Source organism: Amblyomma maculatum, chromosome 6 (assembly GCF_055883805.1).
Source record: "Amblyomma maculatum isolate TAMU_Amacu chromosome 6, ASM5588380v1, whole genome shotgun sequence".
Lineage (NCBI taxonomy): Eukaryota > Metazoa > Arthropoda > Arachnida > Ixodida > Ixodidae > Amblyomma > Amblyomma maculatum.
In genome coordinates this window covers 24,463,488-24,482,169 of record NC_139349.1, presented here as the reverse complement: position 1 = coordinate 24,482,169, position 18,682 = coordinate 24,463,488, and positions in this window count along the sequence as shown.

Sequence of the window (18,682 nt, the reverse complement as noted above, 5' to 3'; positions counted from 1 at the left end):
CCATCCAATACGGCGTAATTAGACTGAGTCGTCTTGGGCAGATAAACACTACAATCCAACAGACTAAAATGCCTTTTACTGGTTTCTATCTCTACGTTACATTATCCTCAAAATCTGGAACCTTATTATTTCTACTTGATATTTCATTGCCTTCTCTCACGTCGAGTGTTTTAGAAAATTGAATCGTTCTTTACATGACGACTTCCTTAGCTTCCCTATGAAAGTAGGAGAGCACACTCGTGAGATAACACAGAGCACATATATCTTGCTGACATTCGTTATTAATTTTTGATCACACTTTCTTTTTCCGATTTCCGAATAATTTATATATTACGAAAGTAAGACGTGGCAAAACTTTTATGGATAGCAGAGGTTGCTTCAGCATGTGTTGGTCAGTATATTCGCTGCAAAGTACCAATCTTAAAATAATAACGAAACAACGTTTTGTGTTCAAATTTTGACCTGCGCGAGTTTTTTGTTTTTTTACTACTAAAGTATATAACAACTGGCTACGGTTCAAACAACCTGAACCTAGTTTACAGAGCGGAATATCCATTCAGCATGGACAGATAACGTTTGCTGCGGTTTAAGTCCTGAATGGCGGTTTGCGAACATCAAGGAAACGGAGCTGAACCTCTGCTTCCAGCGCTCTACTTCTCCATGACTGTCCATGACGACTCGGAAGTGTCCTGGGAATTTTGAAGGGGTAAGTCTAAGTAGGCGAGCCAGATAGGCAGCGGTGGAAGTGGAGGGAAAGGGTAGGCAGGGAACTGGAAGGCTCTATATTATTGTGTCAGAAAATATGGTATATTTATGCAGATATGTTCCGGTACGAATAATATTCGCCATCCGCATGAAGAAGAAGAAGCAGCAGCAGGAGTGCGAGGTAAAATAAGCGAGCGCCACCGGCTCCGCGCGCCACAAGTGCGAAGAACGGAACGAAGCAGGGTGAAGCCGGCGTCGCACACGGCACGGGGCACCTGAGGTCCAATTATTATATTGGACGACCTTGGCGAAAAATTGAGCAGTCAAGTTTTCGCTTCAAAAGCAAAGTGATGGTCAAAAGGGGTAAAGAAATGCAAAAAAGAGCACGTTTCGCTGAAGTTTGCAGTAAAGTATTCGACAATTTGCGTTTTCGAAATTTTGTGTCGGAAATATGAATAAAGTAATTTCACTAATGCTGTTCAGTTGACACCAGTAGGAGTTCAGCATGTTGGATAACTGTTTTTTTTTTTTTTAAGACAAATGCCTCACATTAGGATACAGGTACAGATGTATTATACATTATATTAAACAGAAGGCCCAAACCCAATCCAAGGGGCAGAGGATGTCGTGGTAAGGTGCTACTAGCAACAAAACTCGCTGAGGATTTTGGTTTAGCTATGTTGCTCTGCCTGTATTTTTTCTTGTTTCGTTTTTGTTTATTGGATTCTGTACGCTAGGGAGCTGAGAACTAGTCAAGCTGAATTTTTAGTTTTTGTTCCCGCACTCCCTGACTTCATGAATGAAATAAATGATACATATGTATCCTCAATAAAGGGCCTATGCACAGAAATTGCCTTCCTTACACCTCAGCCAAATAGTTTTAGGAAACAGAACGTTTTCCATATTATTGCAAGAATGCGTGCAGTGACGACAATTCTTATAATAAAAGAAGGCAAGAATGCGCTGCGTAAAGCTAAATAACAAAAAACTGTTCTCCTGTCAGAATTATGATAAAAGAGCTGAAAAGACGGAAATATCTTCCTATATGAAATGCAGTTACTCCCATGTTTACAACAGATGAAAAGTACCTTCAAATTGTGGAGGCTAAGGTGTTTCGCCACTGCACAAGCGGAAAGGAAATCAGAAAAAAAAAAAGCTTACATTTACAGTCTCTCCCAAATGCCTAAACAATGTTTTTCATACCACTGTGGTCACTTGTTTGCCTTCTCGTGGAGCCGCGAAGCTGACAAAACAATTCTAGTAAACATTTTTTTTTTTGCGAAAGAGGGAAAAAACTCAAATAGTCTGTTTAGTACTAACGCAACCGACGACCAGCACCGAGGAGTGCTAGTGGAACGCAATTCTGCGCTGACACGAACTCTGTTGAAAGATCTCGAAAGGCGTTCTCCGAAATACAGAAGGACAACAACCGCTTTCTGGGCTTGCGCAAGCGTATGTGGTAAAAACAAATAAAGGCGAAATGGTCCAAGATGTGTATTACATATATCTATACGTGCAAAAGTCTTTGATGCCAACGCAGTTATTGTAGTGCAGAATCATGTTAAGTTTTTGTCTAAAAAAAAGAAAATAATTTTTTATTGCGTCTTTGACATTTCGGAAGCTGGCGTACTAAGATTACGTGCAATTCCATCACCGAGACGCTTTTAAACGACCATACAAAAAAAGGTGTCGTTTTCCCAAAACGAATTTTTTTATGCAGAAGTTTACTTCTGTACGAAGAAATTAAATATTATTTTCATGTTTCTTGCTTTTGCTAAATGAAAGAAATGAAATGGTAAAATTAGAAATGCTGTGTGGTAAACCGTTCGACATTTTTTGTAAAATACAACAGACAAATTTGCTTTACATGTTTTCATGGGTGACTTGACGAATCGATGGAGGAGGTCTCATTAGCGGTGCGGTAGGAGTCACGTGTCGCTGCTGCGTTACGTCAACGCGAGCATGCTGCTGTCCCCAGAACACCAGCTCGCATTTCGCGTGGAAATTTGAGCTAGCACTGGCTGGTCCACGAGCGGCCCATTACATTTTGCCAGGCAGACTGGAGTCAATCTGCCAAGCTGAAAGTTCTTCAGTACATATGCTGGAAGTTTTGCTACATATGCTGGAAGTTTTGCATGTCTGCATAAGACTCGGCAGTACTACATAAATCAAACAGCAATCAGCCAACGAAAAGCCTGGAAAACTCTGTGTACACGCAAAGCTATAGCATGAGGATACTTAATTGGACTCCTGTGTGATCGGAGTCGCGCCCGTAGAGTTCATATCTATTCATACGCCATACGCCACCATTCCTTGTCCAATCCTCCCTTGCGCTTTACTGCCACGTGTCAAGATGCTAATAACAACTAGTTGACTAGTATAAGCAAGGGGTTCGGGTCCACCAGAAACCATCACGCATCGTTGGTTTTCCCAGGGTTATCCAGGACGGCCCGGCTCAAACTTCTAAAAATGTGGCCTGTCTCTTTTTGGCAAAAGAATGCGCCGCGTCATAATTGGGATATAGGGCATTTCAACACTGACCAATAAACAATATGCATACGCTTCATTCATCAGTTACGCCATTTGAACTCAGTGTGGTGCTTACGAAGACAAAACTACACAGAGGTTCAAGAATGCTCAAATTTAGTTACAGTCGGCTGCCCTGACGGGGTAGCGCAGTAGTTACGGCGTTCGACCGTTGTGCCCAAGGATGCGGCATCGAATCCCGGTCTCGGCAGTTGCTTTTCGATGGAGGCGCAAAGCAAGACACCTGTGTGTTGTGCGATATCAGTGAATGTTAAAAAACCCTAAGAACTGCACGTTAAAGAACCGCCTTCCTTAGCCGAGTCGCCTTGGGACGTTAAATACCACGAACCAAACCAAACCAAACTTAGGTTTAATATATTCATCTGCTGCGAATTTTTTCTATTTTTCCAACTTTCGACGGTTTGTTGCTTCAAATATTCGTGCACTTTCAACCTTGTCTGAGGTGAAAAATGATCCGCCAAAGATGTGCTGCTGACTTTTGAATGCGTCAATACAAACGGATACTGATTTCAATATAATTTGTCCGGTGTCGCTAGAGTACTGCGTTTTATTAAGAAAATAGATAATTTTTACTGAAAAGACTAGTATTACAGGTAAAACGCATTGAGCAATGAAACACAGGAGCCCCATAACCGGTCAGTTTCGGCTGTACAATGCGTGATTCGACGTCGATATTCAGCCCGGATGCAAGCAGGTGCGTTGCACGATCAGTTTTAGAGAATGTCGCGAACTTGTATTTGATGAAGACGTCATAAGCATTCATTTATAAGAATCTAAATGTTTATTTCTAGGGCGGCAAATCCCACTTTGGGCTTATCATAAGCCAAACACCAAGAGGGATAAGAGTATATGTAAGATAAGATAAGAGAGATAAGAGTGTTGGGTTTTGCTCAAAGTAATAATAACGTGAACAAAAGTAAGAATCAGGTAGAAAATATGCAGCCCCCAAGAAGTCAGCGTAACATCACGTTAAAACAAAACACTATGTTATCATGCCCCGGTGCGTTATTAATTAAAAGGAAGTATTCAGGTATACAGCTTGTTTTTATGCATAGTTTTCCAACGCACGCATGATAACATTCAGTTTGATGCAATGCTTGATGCAGAAGTTTGCATGCATTTGTTTCGCACTTTCATTGACGATTATTTTTTTTACTATTACGGCGGCCCATGTCCTCGACAGAGATATCATCAGCCTGTTTGTCATAGTGGAGACACATATTGTGAAGATTGGCAGTGCTTTAATAAGCGCCTTATGCATCGCGACCCATGCGACGACTCTGTACAAACCATTCTTCCTCTTGTGCACCCACATAAAGCTGCACAAACTTGATGAAATCCTGCATTTTTTTTATTAGTGACAATTTTTTGTCCCCGAGATTGTCTATTGTCCAGGAACCTCGCCGGATTGCTCGTCTAGAGCCTATTTTTTCTCAAGGCGCTTCAAGGTATGCATGATTATCGCGGCAGACATGCAGCTTATGTTTCGGGCTTTACTTTCTGTGTTTGATGAATAGCTACTTGCGGCTACTGGCAAGAGAAGCACTCGGTCTCTTACACTGTACTCTACCTAATAGCGGTAGTAAAAATGTTACTTCTGGTAGGAAAGTTAGCAATGATTGAAAATACTTTAGTCTCGTCACCTCAGCAAATTAGGACAAGTGAAATGACGTTTGATTTTTATGAATGTTTGCAAATATTCAAACGCGGCTTTCAAAGCGTGTGTCTTACATCTTTTCAATGCTCTAAGGAAGTAATGGGTCAGAACAATTACCAACCGTAATTACCGATTTTATTTTTTTTTTTATTTTGAGACCTTTCTGCTGCCTTTCTCTTCGCCAGCCGCATGCTGTGTTTATTTCAGGTGAGCTACTTGCAGACCACGCGTAACTTTCTTTGATTGAGCAAAGCGCTTGCTCCCGTACTGCCAGCTGAGCCTTCCTAATTTACGATCTGTTTATTCCCAATCATAGGCTGGTTTGTATAGTGCCCGCATGAGTGCATAGGAGGAAAGGGCAGTGGTGCGCCGAGGCGTAAGTAATCGAAGATTGCTACGCAGGATGAAACGAATGCGAATGCGTGAGTTCTACCCAAGCGTTGATTGTTTACAAAAGCGGCATTTCTACCGGCATACCATTTGGCTTGCTGTGCGTTGTCAGTGCCCGTTAAAGAACCCCAGGTGGTCGAAATTTCCAAAGTCCTCCACTACGGCGTCTCTCATAGCCTGAGTCGCTTTGGGACGTTAAACCCCACAAACTAAACTAAACCAAATCTATCTCTCTTACCCTGGCCACAATGCAGTTTCTTCCACGAAACGTGCTATGTTTATCCTGTGCATTCTTTCTTTGGAACGCAGTGCAAATTCCACGAAAGCAGGCTCCTAATTCATTTTATCTTATTTTCCACCTCAATGCATGAGCTCAGCAGACAGAGCAATAACTTAAAATGATGATTTTGATGAAAAATTTTACCTCTCAGCCCGAGAACCGAAAAACTGCAAATACTATCGTACATTGTATGAAAGTTAAAGACTCCTAGGACAATGCTGTGTTATTTCGTTAAATGCATCAGAAAACAAGTGGTTCGGTTTGTTTTTCTAAAGGATGTCGACGAGAATTCTCTCATTTCTTTTTGGCAAGCTGGTACATCCAGTGCCATATATATATATATATATATATATATACACGAATGAAAGAAGTCAACACTCTTCGAGGCCATGGAAAGCGTAGGAGATTGCTTCTTTATTTTATACTGTTGACCGTAATAAATACTGTAATCGCCAATTAGGAAGAAACAAAATAAAATATAATGAATAAACAAATTTCTTCTGGTCGTGGTCGTCTTTTAAACTACGCCTCCCGATCATTGCGTCCGGTGCGCTTACCAACAGAACTACAGCGACAGCTATCCAGTCTTCTACCATCTTAGGTAATAATGCTGCTTGTAACCTAAACTTGAGAACGGTCACCAGCGCCACCTTTATTCATAGCGATGGACGCGGAAGATTCTGTACTATCCCCACTGTCGCACAGCGTGTGACTGACACGGAGAGCGAAAGCTGTGCGAGAACATTCCTTTGCTACATATGGCTTCAAGACTGCCAAAATTGAGATCCTCGCAAGCGCCTAAGCAGAAAATGAAACAGGAAATGAGGGGCTCGTCCCGCTATGGATGGGGGTGGCGCTAGCGAACACTCTCAAGGTTCAGTTACAGGCAACAATAATGCCCAAGAAAGAAGCAGGTTGGACAGCAGTCGCTTTAGATCATTTTGTAAGCGCACCGGACGTGACATTTGGGTGGCGTATGTTCGGATCCCGCCAGCAGCGCGATGTTGTTCTTCCACTTTGCATTTAATTATAGGTCTCTCTAAATGATAATTACAGTTAATATTCAGGTCAACAGTCAAAATTAAATAAAGAAAAATTCAATACAAAAATTAAGTCTCGTACCCTTTCCTGGGTCTCGCTAAGTTTTAACGTTTTCCGTCGTGTATAACTAGCCTATGTACATATAATATATCCTTGCTCGAACGTGCAACCTTCAGTGTTTTACTACGACCACTATTCGATTTATTACAAGATAACATATCTCTGGGGGATTGATTATCGTACAAAGGTATTGCGCCAAGGATTCCTCATATCTGTCAATTGCTAACATGTTCGGGAAACAACATTCGCCGTAAAAATAATTATTCACACATCCATCCTGCCTTCATCGCTTTGATAGAATAGCAGTCACCTTACTACGGCGGCTAATATTACCATTTCTTATGCAAGGCTTTGCATAATCCCAGCAACGTTCATACATCTGCCATCGTGATTTACGTTCTCAGACAAAAGCAGCCAGGCCTCGTATCTTGATGCCAGAAACATAAACACTAATTAATCTCCTCTAGGTTTCTGCTTTAATGCATGATTTTACTTGATGAACAAGCTTATGAAGAAAAAAATAGCGAGCAACTAAAAAAGAAAACGTTCATCAGTCATGCAGCTAAATTACATGCACAAAGCAGGCTAATACGCGTGAAAAATGAATACGTTTGGACCAAAGGAAGTCATGTAATAAATGTCTCAATTCCTGAGATGGATTACACTGCTGTGACTTGCCCACTTCTAGGCTTTGATAAAAGTTTTATTTTTAGAACATACGTTTTCGAAAATGTGGTCATTTTTGAGAAGGCAACACCAGTGCTATGCACAAACAAGGTCTAACTTGGATGACCCAGCAGAGAGCGAATGAAGCTTATAACAGGTTTAGGCTCATTACCGTTATTGAAACGATGTGCTTGGGCTTTCACCGAATGAAGATGATTTTTTATTGACTGTTATTCTACACCTACGTATTTTGTATATGCCAGCTGATTTTTACAAGGTCATGTAAAAAAAGGGTCAGTTCAGTTCAGTCGTTCAGTCGTGTCCGACTCTTCGTGACTCTATGGACCATATCACGCCACGCTTTCCGGTCTCTGACTATCTTGCTAACATCACATAACTTCACGTACCGAGAGATAATATGAAAAACGCATTAGCGGAAGTCATTTCGATTGCAAAGCGTAAGGACTAGTGAGGCTTGTTCTGCGTTGTTTTATTTCATTGCAAACCAAAGGCTACGTGCTCATATTACAGAGTGGAAGAACGTCGTCCCTTTAATGAACAACGAAAAAGAGGAAAAAAGGTGGGGAATTACAATCAGGGTATACATACACTGTCGTAGCGAGGTACACTATTTTCGAGCATTTTTTCCTGTATAGATTGAACTAGGCTTTAGCGTCTGAAACTGTGCCCTGCAACACGTGCGTGAATAGTCAGCCAAAAATGGTAATCTCAGCGGTTTGTCTCAAATTCGGCGCAACCAACAACGATGAAACTGAGGTTAATCGGATCTACGCGAGCCTATTTTGTGCAGTCGAAGTACTTTTTATGGACATATTCCTGAAGAAGCAAGAGTGGTAAAGTAGACTACAATATATTTACTGACCATATGTCATTTGTATTCCAAGAAAAAAGGAATGTAGGAAACATTTTCTTATTGTCTTTCGTTTTCATTTCGCCCATGGAGGATGGTCCATTTTCGATACAGAATGAATGCCGTTCCTTGCAATATAGAAGACAAAGCAGAAAAATACGGGAAATGCATCACATTATAATAAATACTTTCAGGATAAGGTATTGTTTTATAGGACGAGGGTTGCTTTTTTCGCACAGATTCTGTTATGCTTTTGCGCTGGAACTACTCTCTGAAATACTTACTCCAATAATCAGCCCTAAATTGCTGACCCACGTCATCTACCAAACGCAGAGCAACAACAAACGAAAGGACCAAACACGAATACAAGCAGCTACGTGTCTACATAGTGCTGATAAAGCACCCTGTAGACACGTAACTATCTGGCGCTCAAACGCAAGCGACACGCTGTACCCCATTTTAGCTTAGAAGCGAACGAAAATAGATAATATAGACTCGTATATCATATCTCACTGATGACTTCCTCACAAACGTTTTCCATGCTCTTCCTACCAAAGCGCGCTTATTTTCATGTTCTTTTTTTATTGCTGTCGAGTGCAATAGCAGCAGCTTAAATGTTAAAGCACTTTCACAGTATGGGAGGAGTAAGTCCTCTATGTAGGGTTAAGCAAACAAAAAGTGTGTAAAAATCCTGAGGCTTTGCCGATTCCAATGTATGTCCAGATATTGTTACTATGTCCTGAATCTTAAAAAAACATAGACTTGTCAACACAAGAAATAAAGCCGAAAATGTTTTAACTGACTTTACCACATTACAGTGCATCCATATTCCCTCCCCTCCATCCTTCGAGAAACCTGCGCACGACCCCGAAACAGATTAGGGGAGAGCGCGAGTTTGATTCGCGATCTCCTCTATCCGTCTCTTTCGCACTCTTTACTTCAAGTCATCCGTCCGTAAATATATAAGCTTGCTATGAGCTAGGAAAGTCCCTGTGTTCACAGTCATGATGGAGCCCCAGTGCATGGTCCAGAATTAGTGCCACATTTACGTACATTCTTGGATTTACATACACTGCTACTTGGGTTCAATAACAACAAAAAACGCCATATATATGTTAGCAGCCCCTAATGCAATTTCCTGTCGCATATGTACTCCAAGTAAAGAAGTAAGGTACTAGAAGAACCTTGCGTAATTTTATACTCCCTCTTTTAACTTACATCTTCTTTCACGCATTTCAACCACACGTTTTCGAACACTGGAGAAAGGAGAGTAATCAAGGTTGGTTTTAAATAGATCACATCGTGTGAGCGACAAAGGCCTCTAAGAAAGGAAATGTTTACAACCCAGTACTTCACAATATATAAGGTACGGCTTGATCAAGCCTATGATCTACCATGCAAAATGTCAGGAGGCAAGAAAGATTTTTAATCGCCAATACCCGACGCTAGGAAACGCCGCTATTCTATCGCTAACGTTATTTTTAGGGTTTAACGAACCAAAAGAGCTAATGCTCCTTCTGACACCGGGGCTCTAGAAATTTTGTTCTCCTAGGATTCTTTAACGTGCGCTGACATCACAGAGCACACGAGAGCCTCGCCTTTTGCGTCCAATTAAAAGCTCCTGCCACGGACTGGATTTCATCGCACGTCCTTGGTCTCAGCCCTCGAGCGCCCTATTCTCTGAGCCACTGCGCAGGAGCGACTCCCAAACTATGATCACAGACTCCCTTTTGATTTAGGCTCCAGGCAGGAAGATTTTTAGTCCATTCCTGAGAGCGAGCACCTTCACGTATAACAGGCAGAATATTTTCTCCATAACATTAAAATCAGTTTTCTTGTTCCCTTTAGAGACCCACACTTTCTTAGCGATACCACTGCCGCCTATAACAGATTTTTGATTATTGTTCCTGTAAATTTTCTCGCTTTTATTTTTTTTTTTTCAAGTGGCGCAAACTACGGATGCACGAGGGAGCTAGTAGATGATAACGTTGACTACCTCGGCTGAATTAAAAAGCTGATCTCTCAAGTCCTGTAACGACTCCTTCCTAGTTATTGTGGGTCTGAAAAAATAAGTAGCTTTCAGACCAAATAATCTGATCAAGCTCAAAAGGTTTATTAATTTTTGTTCTTTTTTTATTTGAGGAAGAAAACTAGATTAAACATTTTGACCCCGTTTTTCTCCTTATTCAAATCGATTTCCTAAAGAGGCTGCCATCTGGGACGAACAAATGTAGCAACCCTTCTGGCTTCTCGCAGACTACCATTAGAAGAGCGAGACACAAGAGCTGTGCACACAGTCGAGAAAAAACCCTGCCGAATCCTTTTCCTCCAGTTGACCGAGCGCCTCTTATGGAAACCACGCCCAGTCGTTTGTTCAAAGGGCGTTCTTATTTCGCAGTCGGGAGAAGAATCCCCGGGTGGCCGCTAAGCAAATTACGGGTGGCAAATGTCTGCCTGTTAGGACACGACAGTCGTCATTATGCGTTTCCGCTGCATTCTTGCAACGCTGGTCGAGGCGGAGGAAAGCCTTTACGGACATGAAAACTAAAGCACAGCAAATGCAAAAGAAAAGAAAAAAATAGGCACTCCTGATTTTGTTCTTTAAGAGCTGGTTTTCTAAGAGCTGTAAGAGAATCATCAGCCTTTAAATGCGAAACAAAAGGTGAACATTCGACATTTGTTCGGCTCACAACGTTAAGCGCTTCAGATTGTATTGTTGGCCTTACTCGAACAGCGCACTGACCAGTGTGCAATCCTCTAGAAGTATTTGGTGTGCTTTAGATTTTGCTTTGCAGCGTTTTCTGATTTATGTCTTTTTGGAACGTTTAACATTGTCCTCCATTAAATGCTTGGATATTGGCTTTAGAATCATGTATGAATTAGTCCGTCTTTTATGCATCAAACGAGACTATGCGAACTGACACCTTACTCTTACCTATTACGTTCAGTTGTCTATGTATAAAACACATGAAGGCTTGCTTAGTGGAGTGTCCTTGACGATGCACTAATCTGCGAATATTAACAGGAGCAGTTTGAAGCTTGACACGTTTCAAAGCGTTGTTACTTTAATGAATATAATTTTCTGGTTTGAAGGAGGTCGATTATCGCATGTGGCAAGAAACGCCTCCTTGTACCTGAACTAGCCGTCTGTTGTAAGTTGAAAAACGACCGAGTGCCTTTTGACGCTAGTGTTTCAATTTTGCCTTTGAGAAGCTGGGAGAAACATAAACTGGGTACAAGTTATGCTACAAAGAAAAGTACTTGTGCCCGATTACATCATCATTTACACTTTTACGAATCCGGAAAAGCTACATCTCCTTCGACAAAGGCACGGATGGTTTGGTTCATATACGTTAATAATGTTCAAAAATTTTCTACTAATTGCTAAATAGCGTTTCACTGAGTGGAGTCATTCTGATTTGAAAATATTGAAAGCGTCTTGTGTCAAAAATTTGAGGCCAAAATGTCTAATACACTCGCAACCACTCCCTGAATTTTAAATTCTTGTAATTCTTTTTAAGTCTTTTAGAGCATAACAACATTCTGTTTTCTCTTCGGGGGTTTTCTTGAAAATTATGCTTGTGCCCTTTCTGTGGCCACTTTACTAATTATGTTTTAATGCGACTAAGATAAATAAATTACAAATAAAAGACATGTGTTCCTTAACTGTACCTCTGATGCATACTCTAGATATTAATTACAAATGCATTGTCTTGTTTTCAAAGAGGTCAAAGGTAAAAGACGTGTTATAGGTATTTGCTTCTTGTTTACACAAAAGATGCATAGGTCTTAATTTTACTCCTTTTTATGCTGATTGTAGTCTAAAAGCGGTACGCACAAATGAGAGGGCGGAGGGAAAGCAATTGCGAGATTGTTCTCTCCCTTTCGCCTCGGTGCAATGATGGTGCTGCCATGTATTCAATGAATTGAATAAGGTGAAGTTAAATTGAGCCCATGTTCATTTGGGCACTAAGGGCACTAGTCGAGAGTACAGACTGCGTGTTCTCCGAGCAGGCAAAACCCGGTACATTACAATTCTTCCTCGGTGTTTTTCCTTCGCCGATTCTCACAAGCGCCTACAATCCAGAGGCAGTAACACCCTCTTTTGAATGAAAGATCTGCTTATGCATTTATGCCACCTAATACAGCTTCACCAAAATCCAGCTTTTAAGTCCCGATTAGATTAATTTGTAGTGCAGCAACCGATTATCATCGTAATTTAGCGTTTCTTTTCTCATTTCCGTTGATTAGATCTACGCCTTTATAGTTTATATTTAGTTTTTGAAATTTGAATTTTTGTTAGCGCCAGCTCACATCACAGCCCGGCCCCATCCTACGCGCAAAGCTCAAGTGAAACCAACCCCGCGCCCGGCCCGGCCCGGCCCTGTTGCAGAAATGCATAGGCTAAATTGCTCACTTTTTGACTTTTACTGCAGAAATAAAGAGCTGGTCGATAAAGAAGCTCAAATCAGACTAACACTTGAAGAGGTTTTTTTTTTTTTTTTTTTAGCAAAGAAGTGGTAATGACGTACGTTCGCCCGGCCGACGTTTTTATTGTCGTCTCGTAGATGTCCACAGCTTGCTTTGAAGTTGGAAATTTAAAGGGTTAAATGAAAAGGGTTGAATTCACGCTTAATAAAATCTAGCGCGCCGTAAAAATTTTTGATCATTCATATGCCCTCGCTGCTCTTAATGACTAAATAATAAAACTTCATCCGAATCAATAAAACTAAGTTCCTTTGAATTCGTTGTGAATTTTAAATTCAACTAGGGTTGAATTCATGTCAGAATGGAACAATTTCATAAGGAGGTTTACTGCGCCGCCGCTACCGCAGTGAATTCTGGTCTTTGTAGTTATGCTGCTGCAGCTATGTGGAAGTAGCTGCTGCCACCATCTCTTTGTTTATGTGTTTTAAATGGTTTGACTGCGTGTTTTAAATGGTTTGACAGGTTTTATGACACCAGGCCGTTTAGTAAAAGGTGGTCTTGACTGCTGCTGAAGACAATAACGGGGAGAGAAATTGTTCGTGATAAAACACCACGGCGATTTATTTAGATTCTGAAGAAAGAAAAATAGCGATAAATATAATGGCCCCTAACGCGATTTGTACAACACGCTTTCGGAACCTGGCCATAGCGCTTTACCAAAAGGTGAGAAGAGACTAGAACCAGTAGTAAAGTTTTAGTGGAGGTAATGAGTTACAACCTTTTCACACCGTCTTTGTGATTGGCTACACCTAAATTTGTTCTACTGTATTTTTTATTTCTGCTGCTTAAGGGAGCTTTTTTGCAGGTTTGATATTTTTCTCAAGCGCTAAAAAAAAAAAACCTACTGTAGGCATGCTCAGTCTTTTTGCTGGCTGTTTGACAATGGCGTCGATCTCCTGCATATTTAAAAGCGTTCGAATTGACAGAGGCATATCGAAAAATGTTATTTTGCAATTCTTCCTCTTCGGTCATCGTGTGAGGACGCATATATTTATACTTCACGCTTCTTACACCGTACATTTACGCATCACGTGCGCACAGCAGAGGAGAGGCAAAGAATCTGATAATTCAGATTCACATATGCCGTACGGAGCAGCAACGTTGATAATTGCTTTCGATTGAGTCATTTCCTGGCGTAAAGATCAAGAGGAATCGTTGAACGAAGGGCCGCTCGATAGCTACTCTATTTGAGGCAACAGGAAAGAAAGAGGTGAAAATCAGGCTTCTTACCATGCACTTGCACCACAGCTGCGGGGCTAAGCCGTAGATACGCTTACAGAATGTGGCATTCACAAAGTTTGAAGTACTAAATTATCAAGAGCTTTCTTATTACTCTTTGCTTATATATCCCTCGTTTGGCCAAAATACAACGTTGCACATCTTCTATTTCTACTACCTAGTGACACAAAGTTCATTGGTGTCTTCAGCCAATGAAATCCCGGACTGAGGACCCGAACAATCCCGCTCCTAATTCCTTGACCATTTTCCTAAATAAATGTTTGTTATTACTACTGCCACCTAACATCGTTGCACTACCTTTCCCCCGTTCGCTTTTCTCCTTCACTTCTTGATGATTTATTTAGCTATTTATTCATACAGCGCTGCTAGTTTGAAGATGAGATTATCAAAAAGTGTGACAGATAGAAGATAAAACTCAAATAATGCGTAATAATAATAACACGTGCATCAAGGCAGAATCAACCTTTTTCTATAAATCGAGATGAACTGAATTTTTGCTATTTATTATCCGGGAGTTTTAATTACATTTTCTACAAAACTATAGTTGATCCTGCACACCATATGCATTCTACTTTAAAGCATTTCCTGTAATCATTCCAGGGAATATTACAGGACGTTTCTAAAAGCTTTAGAAAATGACTTCATATTTAGAGATATATTTTGAAGCTTGCACGAAATCTGTGCGTATCAGGTAGCACCAAGATTCCTATTCCACGAACTATTTTACGAAAGCAGAAATGCAAGGCAAGTCATGTCTTCATTTTATTGCACCTAGTTAACGCAAGAACTCTTTCTCCGGCCCTGCAAGAGCAGCACTTAAACAAGAAGTACAGCAGCCCCCTGCGCTAAGAAGCTGAGAGTTCACACCGCATTAAGACGGTGTGTAGTTTGCGGTAGTCAGCACATTTCCTTAATACTGGCAGCACCGCCCGCCAAAGCCCTGAAGCAGCGAAACGCCGAAGCTGGTTTGTATTGTACAGGTGCTTCGGGCAGCCATCATGGACCGCGCGGTCAAAATTAAGTTCCGCTGATATTGTTTGTTTCTTTTAAATATTTTATTGATAGCGAGCATGCGGTTATCAAGAAAATCTAAAAAGCCCCATGGGCTTGCCGTTTGCATAACCACGCTACTATGGCAACGCTCAACCCACTCCGCAAGCTGTGGAAATTAACGACCGTCCTTTTTCATGGCCTGCGAAGGGACATATGGGATTTTGCTCCATAGATTATGCCTGTTTCATAACTTGCGCTGGCTGCATATTAATCGACGCGCCTGAAGGATAAAACATTGTTCAGCAATGAGATGAGCTTTGATGCGGGATCTGTTAATTCATGTGGAGTTCAGTTGCAGTTCCAACGTCTTAGGAACATTTTCGTGACAGGATAGTCTGTTATGGCTGCGAGAAAAATATAAAATATCAGAGCATAATGAGCGGTACCCGGTTCCTCTATCAAGATTCAGGTGCTGGATCGATCGATTCATCTATCCATCAAGTATGTTTATATGATACCGCACCACCACCTAAAGCATAACCATTAGGCTGTACGGCGGCCAGGACATATTCCAAGCGCAGTCGAACAACTTAAAATGCAGCCTGTGGATTCATGGGGTGACAATTGATAAGAAGAGCAGCAGACACATTCTGTCGTTTTTCGTGATTTCTACACTTTCTGTTTGTCAGAGGCCTCTTCGTAGGCGCAAACAAAAAGCTTTACAGCGCTTACTACTTTAAGACAATTTCTGTTTGGTTTTGAGTTGCCTCTTTAAAACAAAATGTCAAAGATGCTAAAAATTAGCCACTTGCTGCCTAGAATAATCACGCTAGCTCCTAAGCTTAAGATACAATGAATAATAAATGAACTAAAATTTCACAGAATATGTACTGAGAGCTTAAGTGACCACGAAGTATTGTATTTCTCATAAAAGTGTATTCTTGAAATTAAAAGCATATTTTTGCAGCGCTTCGACACTTTTCAGATCATGTTTATATCTCCTGGTGATATGGGTGTGAAAAAAAGTTCCCCGCAATGTATAATTTTCAATTTAGCATAATTATTATGGACGAAGAAGCTGCAACTACGAATACAGGCTTTTTGACGCACTTGATAGTTTATTTTGAATAAATAACTTCTGCTCACCACCGAAACATCTTGTGTAAGAGGAAGAATTTAAACTGGTGCAAGATGACCAGTTCCGCGAAGGTTAGGAAGGATGAGAAAACTAGACTTAGCTGTAGAGGTAACCCAAAAACGCTTTATATATTCTCTGCGCTGCGGCAACATTATTTTAGAACACTGAGCTGGCATGCTGTGCTTTATCGCCGTATGACGGGCGGCAACAAACTAGCACCGTACAGACCTTCGGCCACAGAAACGGAGTTTTGTTTGCTTTGATAGCACCCATGAGCGTGTCTCTATCACAGTCAGGTTTGCTAAAAATAATCAACGTGTGTAATCAAAACACCACAGGAGAGCTATGGCTGATCCGAAGCGGGCGGGCGCAGTTTGTGTGTCGAGGCGTAGCTTTTGGCATATTAAAATTAAAAGCTGGCTGACCATCGCGCACTCAGTGCCTCACACTCTTGAGCTGCGTGACGACTATACAGGGAATAATCAGCACATAGTCGGCCAGATTATGCATGGCTTGTGGAATGGCGACCAGCCTAAGGGCTTATGAAATGGGGTGCTGAGTGCCACTCCGTGACACTAGGCACTGAGCTGGCTGCATGGTGTTATGCAGGAAACCGTGGGAAAGGCGTTGACTTTAGCTTTTTGTGACAAAGGCATTATACGCTATAGGCTGCAGCACAACAACACTGCTGGCTAGCGGCGTTTGAGGCCCTTATTTCCCTTGTTTGGGGCCTTGAGATGAGCACAGACAAGAAAACACATATCTGAAAAGTTTGGACAATTTGTGGGAAATATTCTTCAATTGTAATTTTCTGGCATGTATAACTGTACCATATAACAATAAATGGACCTGCAAGAAGTATCTCGATAGATCTGTAGTTTTCTAGCGTGTTTAAAAAAAGAATCTAGTTATATTTTAATCAAGCCTTTAAATTCTCGTTGTCAGCGCTGGCAAAATTGCCCAAACAAAATTTTGCTGCGCATAGCTAGCGGCCCATTTTTAATCATAAGTTCACTAACGCGTCCGATACTATTCCCCAACCCTTTAAAACTTATTTCCAAAAAACAAAAAGCAGCCGATTGGCCTTGAGATAAAGAATTTGAAATCCGATGTTGGTTTTGAATAAAAACACTAGATTTGAAAACTCGCTGGGCGACACTTACTAGAGATTAAACATTCGCCTCCATGCGGGAAAGACGCTGGCGATAACTTATTTCTCGTTATCTGTATCTGTCGTTATCGTTTCCTGCCTTTGCTTGGCAGTTATTTAGCTTTTGCTCAAAACATAGCACTCTTTTTGCTTCGTAATTGTTTTTTTTTTCTGTGAATTTCCTTTGTTTTGTCTTCTTGTCACAGTTCTGTTACAGCTGGATGAAACCCTTGTCCATTACCGTGCTTACTTTATGTGTTTGTTTTTCTTAGCCCAATTGTGCAACAGCATCGTTCAGGCTAGCAGTATGCACTGAATGAATAAATGTTACACAAGGTTCTAGCACCGTGCGAATGGCCTCAGGATATTAAAAGTATATAGTTATGTTACAAATGTGTGATTAAATTTTCTACCGCGCATACACAAAATTTAATATCACGCATTAGTCTAAGCAGCTTTTTTTTTTTACCTCTGTTGTTGTTTTTTAAATAGAATTGCAAATAAGAAACTTCACCATAACGCAGAGTAACTAATGAAGGAAATATTCATTTTCTTGCTCAATCTTTCTGCACCTCACGGAATATACTGTAAGCCACACTGCGCTACTCTTACGCAGACAGCTTTCATATAAAAGTACCTGAGTGAAATAAACTAGGCTTTTTACAAACTGCGCAGAATTGGCTACTCCATAAATGCAAAACAGCAAAAAAAAACAGATCTTTTATAACTTAGCAGAAAAAAACTGCTTTGAGAGAAGATATTCCTAGGAAAGCAAAAATGCAGTTTCATAGTACTACGTTAGACATGGACGGATATGGATATGAACGTAGCGCAAAATGCTCGCTATGTGCATAAAACTAATAAAGTGTCTAAATTGTTCACCCCTCCCTCCTTCGCCTTCTGTTAGTTTTGATTCAGTGTCACATAAGGTTAATGGGTGAGGGCTTATTCTCGACAAATGCAACCCTCTGTAAGGGAACAAAAAAGACCCCAAAACATTTACAGAAAAGTGGTGAAAAGGCGAGGAACTCCGCTATCTGCGCCCTACAGCTGGCGCGCCTGTCTAACAGCCTGACTATAAAGTGACAGGGAACACTTCGGTGAAAGAATTGCAGAAACAAAGCAAAAATGGAAGAGTTCACATGACACTGCGTCTGTGCTGTGCTGAATGTTTTACCTTGCCGCGGCTTTCCTGTTTCCTTTCCTCTCAAAATGTTCAGTAAGCACTCAAAACCAACTCGTTCTCCTTATTATGAACTGGTATTGCCATGCACCAAAGTGTGCTCCCTTCCCGAACGTACTAGCGAGCGACTCTTGTCTATGAAGTTCTTTCCGGTTTGTTCTCGCTGAATGTTTGTATGGTAGTTTTAAGTATTCTTGTTTGCTGATATTAACACTGTCATGATAGAGAAGGTAAAAACATTTTAAAGAAGCAATGCGCCCTGGCTGTTCAAAGT